This window comes from Bactrocera tryoni, unplaced genomic scaffold (genome assembly GCF_016617805.1).
Source record: "Bactrocera tryoni isolate S06 unplaced genomic scaffold, CSIRO_BtryS06_freeze2 scaffold_9, whole genome shotgun sequence".
NCBI classification, from domain to species: domain Eukaryota; kingdom Metazoa; phylum Arthropoda; class Insecta; order Diptera; family Tephritidae; genus Bactrocera; species Bactrocera tryoni.
Window position 1 is genome coordinate 771,432 of NW_024396545.1, and position 7,318 is coordinate 778,749.

At 31.9% G+C, this 7,318-nt stretch overlaps 1 long non-coding RNA gene and 1 pseudogene across 1 annotated transcript; one reads left to right on the forward strand and one right to left on the reverse strand.

Moving 5' to 3' along the window:
* The first annotated feature begins 758 nt into the window (after positions 1–758).
* Positions 759–1,247, forward strand: LOC120782029 (annotated as a pseudogene).
* Positions 1,248–5,044: 3,797 nt separating this feature from the next.
* On the reverse strand, positions 5,045–6,010 carry LOC120782020. The gene is made up of 2 exons (XR_005706209.1): positions 5,734–6,010; positions 5,045–5,574 (listed from the first exon to the last, which is right to left on the reverse strand). It is a non-coding gene; the product is annotated as an uncharacterized LOC120782020 (long non-coding RNA).
* Between the last annotated feature and the right edge of the window lie 1,308 nt (positions 6,011–7,318).

Consider the following 7,318-nt stretch of genomic DNA (forward strand, 5'->3'; position numbering starts at 1 on the left):
CTTGACAATATAAAAAGCAAAGCTTTAACTTTAATACCACACAGACAGCGAAGAGGCCTAATTAATATTTTTGGAACAGCTCAAAAATGGTTATTCGGCACTATGGATGATAAAGATAGGCAAGAAATAGAAGCATATCTGAATTCAATAGATAATAAAACTTTCTCTAAACTCAAGTCTATTATAGAAAGCGACCGTAACATAATAAATTCGAAATTAAATAGTATAAATAAAGTTAACAACGAAATACAAAGTATTGGATATGGCTTTTCGACTTTACACTTAAAGTACGTTTACATATGAACTTAATCTCGTTATAGCTTGTTCAATAATCTACCCGTTTACATAGGCAAATGAGATTATCAACTGTCAAATTTGTTGTATTTGTATTCTTCTTGGTGAATTGTAAAGTTTCGTGAATCAATATTTTTACTCGTGAACTAGAAAAGAAAAAAATTATAAAAATTAAAGATATGGAAGAAAAACAAAAGAACGCAAACACGTAATAAGAAGTTGGCAGAAATACGGAAAAGACGACAACTTAGATTGGAAAAAATATTAACTGAGATAAAAATGCAAAATTCCTTATTGCTTTTTGTAATAAATAACAATAGGCCAAAACGTTTGTGGAAACACGTAAGCAATTACATCACTTTATAAAATTCCCACTTGACGTTGTATTGTAAAAAAGGCACGGTAATTTTTGGGAGCTCGACGTTGCTTTCAATAGTGACCAATTCTTCAAGGAGAGCTTCAGAATGAGTCGGGAATCATTCAAAATTTTATGTAATGAGCTAACAAACATTGGCAAACGTGATACTATATACAGGCAATGTATTCCATTAGAAAAAAGAATAGCTAACGCTTTGTATGCCCTTGGTTCTTCTGCTGAGTACAAAACAGTTGGAAGACTATTCGGGGTTTCCAAAGCGTCTGTATGTTTTATCCTTAAAGACTTTTGCAGAGCGGTGTGGGACATACTATCGCCTAAATATTTAGCCAGCTCATTTCTTACGCAAGAAAAAATTACGTAGTTGAAGGATTTAAAAAAAATTGGATTTCCCCAATGTCTGGGCGCAGTAGGTAAGTCTATGAATTTGAAATATTTTACCCATAACATGCAAATATAATTTATTTCAGATGGATGTCATATTGAGATAAGGCCCTCCGCATCTGATGCTATTGACTATTTCAACTACAAAGGTTGGTACTCAATGGCTTTACTAGCCTTCGTAGACTACAGGTAGTTAACAACATACATGTTTTGGAAAATACTTAAAACATTTTTTTAGATATAGGTTTATGTACATTAATGTTGGAGCACCTAGTCGTTGAAATGATTCCCAAATATTTGAAAAATCCGACTTGAAAAAATACTCTGCTTAAAGAGAATGAGAAAAAACGTTGTGACACTAATGTCCCAATTGTAGTTCTTGGAGACTCGGCGTTTCGCTTTACTCCGTTTCTAATAAAGCCCTATCCCTATAACCAAGCCGCTGAGGAGCACGAGAATATTTTCAATTACCACTTATCTAAATCTCGAAGGGTTGTGGAGAACGCTTTTGGCCACCTGAAGGCAAGGTTTAGAAGGATAGCGAGAGGAATTGACAACGATATTAAAAACCCTATATTAATAATAAAATGTTCTTGCGCCTTGCACAATTTTGTAAATGAAATGAATGATAGCATAAACACGAAATGGTTGCAAATGCAAACAAATTTCGAAAGCGCACATCCTGATCCATTATTCATTTTATGACAATATTAATGCCGAATAATGTTTTGATTTTTTCATTTTCCAATCTAATGAAAATTTAAACTCACTTATGATCAATTAAATAATAAATGAAATTTTTTTTTTTTTTAAGTCTTTAAAGTTACTTTACCGCTTGAGATACAATTTTACAAGGGATGAAGATTTATTTGGCCAGCTTTAAAGCTATAACGCCATCGCCATTTCAATATTATATAGTATTGTGTGAATCAATTTTATAAACTTAATTGTATGTCATTTAAGAAATTAATAAAAGTTATGCGTGTCGCAGAGTTGCAATTTCGATAACATTCAACTATGGATGAGTTGTTGATAAGTAAAGGATATCTGGCATATCTGCACTCGCGTTTTAGACGCCATCCTGAACAGTTGTTTACAGCTATAATTGAAATCCGTTAAATATCAAAAAGCAAATTCGTGATAAAGTGCAATTTATAATTAAAAAAAAAAAAAATAAAAAATAATCAAACAAAAACACAAAATGGACGTAGAGGCTGAGGAGCCCGAGGGCTCCTGGGCTCATAATGTGAAAGAATCTGCCAAAAAAGCAAAATATGTGAATGATAAAATTAATATTGAAAGAAACATTATAATAAAACCACTCTCAACAACAAATACACCAAACATACTCAACCCGGAAAAAATTACATACGATGAAGACCACCAAGGTCCATTCATTGTATATATAGATACCAAACACAGAGGAAATGAACGAAGCGCGATAAACGCGATCGCGATCACGGGCTTGATTAAGAAATTAAAATATGGACACGACGATATCAAAGAAGTGAATAAAGTTGGATATGGAAGAGTAAAGGTTATATGCAAGACGGCAAGAGTTGCAAACGATGTATGCAACAACCAACTTTTGAAAGATAAAGGATACGAGCCAAAAATCCTGCAACACTGCATAGCCAAAGTGGGCATCATTTTTGATATCCCCCAAGAAATCACAATGGAGGAGCTCATGAAAGACATACACTCTAGTGTGCCAATACTAAAGTTGATAAGAGTGGAAAACAGGTCCAAAAACGAAAACGAGGTCAAAATCCCAACAAGAAGAGTAAAAGTTTTTTTTAAAGGCCAAACGATCCCGGAATACATTACCTATGCCTACACTAAAATTAAGGTAAGCCCCTTCATAGCGTTAACACAGTGCTACAAGTGTTACCGCTTTAACCATTTTGCGCAGCACTGTAAAGAAACGAGATCCAGATGCAAAAAATGCTTCCAAATTCACGCAGAAGAAGAAGCATGCAAAAAATTACTATGCATAAACTGTAACTTCGAACATGCACCAACCGCAAAGGAATGCCCAGCAAGGGTAAAAGCATACATAATTAAAAGAACGATGACCCTGGAAGGGAGCTCATACAGAGAAGCCCACAAGAAAGTTGCAGGCATTTTAGGCAACCGCTTCGAACTTTTAGATAATTATGACCACAATTTCCCCGAATTACATCGCAAAGACACTAATAATACGCATCAAAATAATGAAGCCACAGCATACATCCACAAAATCTTACCTTTCAGTAAAGTAATTAAAAGTAATACTAACAATACAAATAGCAATAGACGTAGAGAACAGGCAAATGCAAGAAATACGATGCAGGAATGGAGAGAAGCAATCAAACCAATCAAAAGCAACGAAATCATTATTGAAACACGAAAATTACAAGAAACACAAAACACAGTAAATGAGTTAAGTGCAGCCATAACAAAACACCTAACTACCAATATTCACCAAAGATTAAACCCAGTCACAATTGAATTATTCAACAACATTCGTACTTCACTCAACAAATTAACTAATATATTCGATACTACCTTAATAAGCAACAGTTCAAATGACATCACAAATTAGAGTTTTACAATTTAATATACAAAGTTTGAAAAAACAAGGAAACAAGGAATTATTAGAAATCTGTCTTCACAACAATAAAATAGATATAGCTATATTAGCTGAAACATGGTTAACCAATAACAACGATACAAGTCTAAACAATTATAATTACGCATATTCCAATAGACAAGATGGTTTTGGTGGTGTTGGAATATATATTAAAAAAAACATAAGATTCACAATATTTAAAATACCAAGTGAAATTGAACATATTGGTATAACGACACTAAATCTCAAAAGAAATATTAACATTATAAGTGTATATTGTCCACCAAACATAGCAACAAATACCTTCAAAATAGAAATAGAAAAATTATTTTTATACACAAGACAATTAAACAATATGACTCTTATTGGCGGTGACCTAAATGCCAGAGCAACAACATGGGATATGATATCCTTTAATACCAAAGGAAACATTTTAGAGAACATTGCTACTGACAACAATTTTATCTGCCTTAATGATGGTTCTCCCACTTTTGACTCCAATAATTCTAGATCAACTTTAGACGTAACTTTCATCAATAACAATATCAATAACACATGGAAAATAATAGATAAATTAACTAATAGTAACCATAGACCAATAATAATAACCTTATTCGACAAGTTTCAACTCAAACATAAAGCAAAGAAAATCTTAATGAACCGTTTGTTAATTGATATGTCCAAGTTCAAAGTAGGCGACAGTTTAGATGAATTCAACAACTCAATCGAACAAACATTACAAAAAAACACAATAAATATCAGCAACAATAACAAATATATCCCAAAACATTGGTGGACAAATGAATCACAAAGATTATTTAGATTAAGAAACGTAGCAAGAAAGAAATACAATCAATACAAAACACTGGTCAATTGCGAACTACTGTCAATAGCTGAAAAAAATCTTACAGATCATATACGAGAACAGAAAAAAATTAATTTCCAAAAAACTATAGATGAAATATCAATAACAAACAATAGTAAAGAAATGTGGGCTAAAATTAAAAATTTAAAGAAATATCAATGTGAAAAACAAATTAACAACTCCTGGAATAAGCAAGACAAAATAAAATATTTAGAGTTCATTGCTAGGACAACCACACAAAATCCCACAATCAATTATATCAACAACAACAGAGAAGAATCAATAGAAGAAATGAATAAAGACAACTTTTTACAATTTTTACATACTAGAAATATGAAATCAGCCAAAGGACCAGACAACACCTCATACAATATGATATTTCATTTATCCTATGAAGAAAAAGTAAAACTATTTAACCTATTAAAAAACATTTGGTTAAGAGGAAAAATACCAGAACACTGGAGGGAGATTAAAATCATCCCAATTCCCAAAAAAGGATATGACACAACAAACATTTACAATTATAGACCAATATGTTTACTCTCAGTACTAGCAAAAAGTATGGAAGGCATCTTAAAAATACATGTAGAAAACAAAATAAATCACAATAATTTATTACCCGCAAGATCTTATGGTTTCCGAAAACACCACTCTACTGCACAATGTATTAATGATCTGATCAACACAATTGCTTTACTTAGAAAACAAAAATACCAAGTAATGGCTACATGTATCGACGTGGAAAAAGCATATGATTCTGTGGATGTGGACATCTTAAAAGACATACTATCTACGACTCAAATTAATGCTAAAGTAACAGAGTGGATTATTTCATTTTTAAAACGAAGATATCTCAAACTAGACCATCAAAAAGTTATCACTAACAATGGTTTAACACAAGGCAGTGGCTTAAGCCCAACACTTTTTAATCTATACACTGCACAATTACACTCAATAATAGATGAAAATTGTAAACTTTTCCAGTTTGCCGATGATTTTTTTCTTGTATGTTATCATAAGAAACGGGACCAAACTCAAGTTATTCTGAAAGAAAAAATAAAAGAATTCATCACTGAATGCAACAAAATCAACCTAAAAATAAACCTTAACAAAACCAAAAGTATATATTTCAACCAACGCAACACACAAATAGATATTCATATAAATAATATTCAACTTGACCAAGTGCGAAACATTAAATACCTTGGTAGATATGTAAGCGTCAACAATGCGTGCACACAACATATTAAACAAATAGTGGACAAAACAAACAACACATGTCGATTTCTCAACATTCTGAGTGGCTGCAAATTTGGAATAACACCAACTAAAGCTTTGCAACTCTACAAAGCCTTTGCACGCGCTAAAATGGAATACGCCGCATCATCTTTTTCCAATATTTCGAAATCCGCCTTACAGAAATTGTCAACTTGCTGCAATTCTAACCTCAGAAGATGTTTGGGATTAATTAGATCTACTCCGACACATGTAATTTATCACATGGCCGCAGAGCTGCCACCTAAATACAGGCTAGAGATGGCAACAGCCAAAGAAATAATTAAATGTATTGCGTACAACCTACCAGCAAAGAAAATATTGCTATCCAATAATCTTGTTAAGCAATCTAGCTATTTCAAAGTATATGAAAAATACAAAATAATTTTTTTCAACATCGCACCAGTACATAAAAACCCATTCAATACTAATAAAATACGAATAAACGATAATTTCTTTGAAGGCGTAGTAAACAATAAAAAAGAAGCAAACCAATCAATAATAAATAATATATACAGAGGAAAAATTGAACAATTAGAAGCAAATCAATACGAAATATTATTCACAGATGGGTCTATTAAAGACAATAAAACAAGCGCAGCTTTCATCCATGAAAAGTCAAATACTTCTAAATCTTTCTACTGTAACAAAAAGACTGCTTCCATGACAGCAGAACTATTAGCAATACAAAAAGCTATAGAATTTTCAATTGACCAACAATTTACAAAAATAGCCATTTTGACGGACAGCTTAAGCAGTATCATAGTATTAAAAGATTCCGAAAACAACAATTTTATTGCCCAAGAAATAATAGAAACTATAAATATGTCTTCAATTCAAGCAATAGAAATTCATCATATACCCTCACATAGCAATATCCAATTAAATGAAAAAGCAGACAATGCAGCCAAAAATGCCGCACAAGATGGAGAACTACTAAGAATACCGTGGTCAATCAAAGATGCAACAAAAGAAATATTTAACAAAATAAAAAACGAATGGGAACATGAATACAAAAGTAAAATTTTATATAAAGGAAAAGATTATGGTAGCATATTTCCAAATTTAATCAATAAGCCATGGTTCCATGACGACAAAAATAGAATAGAACCTATGAAAATTAAACAAATAAACAGAATACTAACAAATCACACATTTTGTAAAGCCACATTGGCTAAAATGAATATTTTTAATAATTCTAACTGCGAAATGTGTAACACAACAGAAGACACAAATCACATACTTTTCCATTGTAACAAATTCACAAATATAAGATCCAGATATCCTTTACTTATCAACAACTCATCCATAGTTGAATGTTATCGAAATGGCAACTCTGCGACACGCATAACTTTTATTAATTTCTTAAATGATATACAATTAAGTTTATAAAATTGATTCACACAATACTATATAATATTGAATTGGCGATGGCGTTATAGCTTTAAAGCTGGCCAAATAAATCTTCATCCCTTGTAAAATTGTATCTCAAGCGGTGAAGTAACGTTAAAGA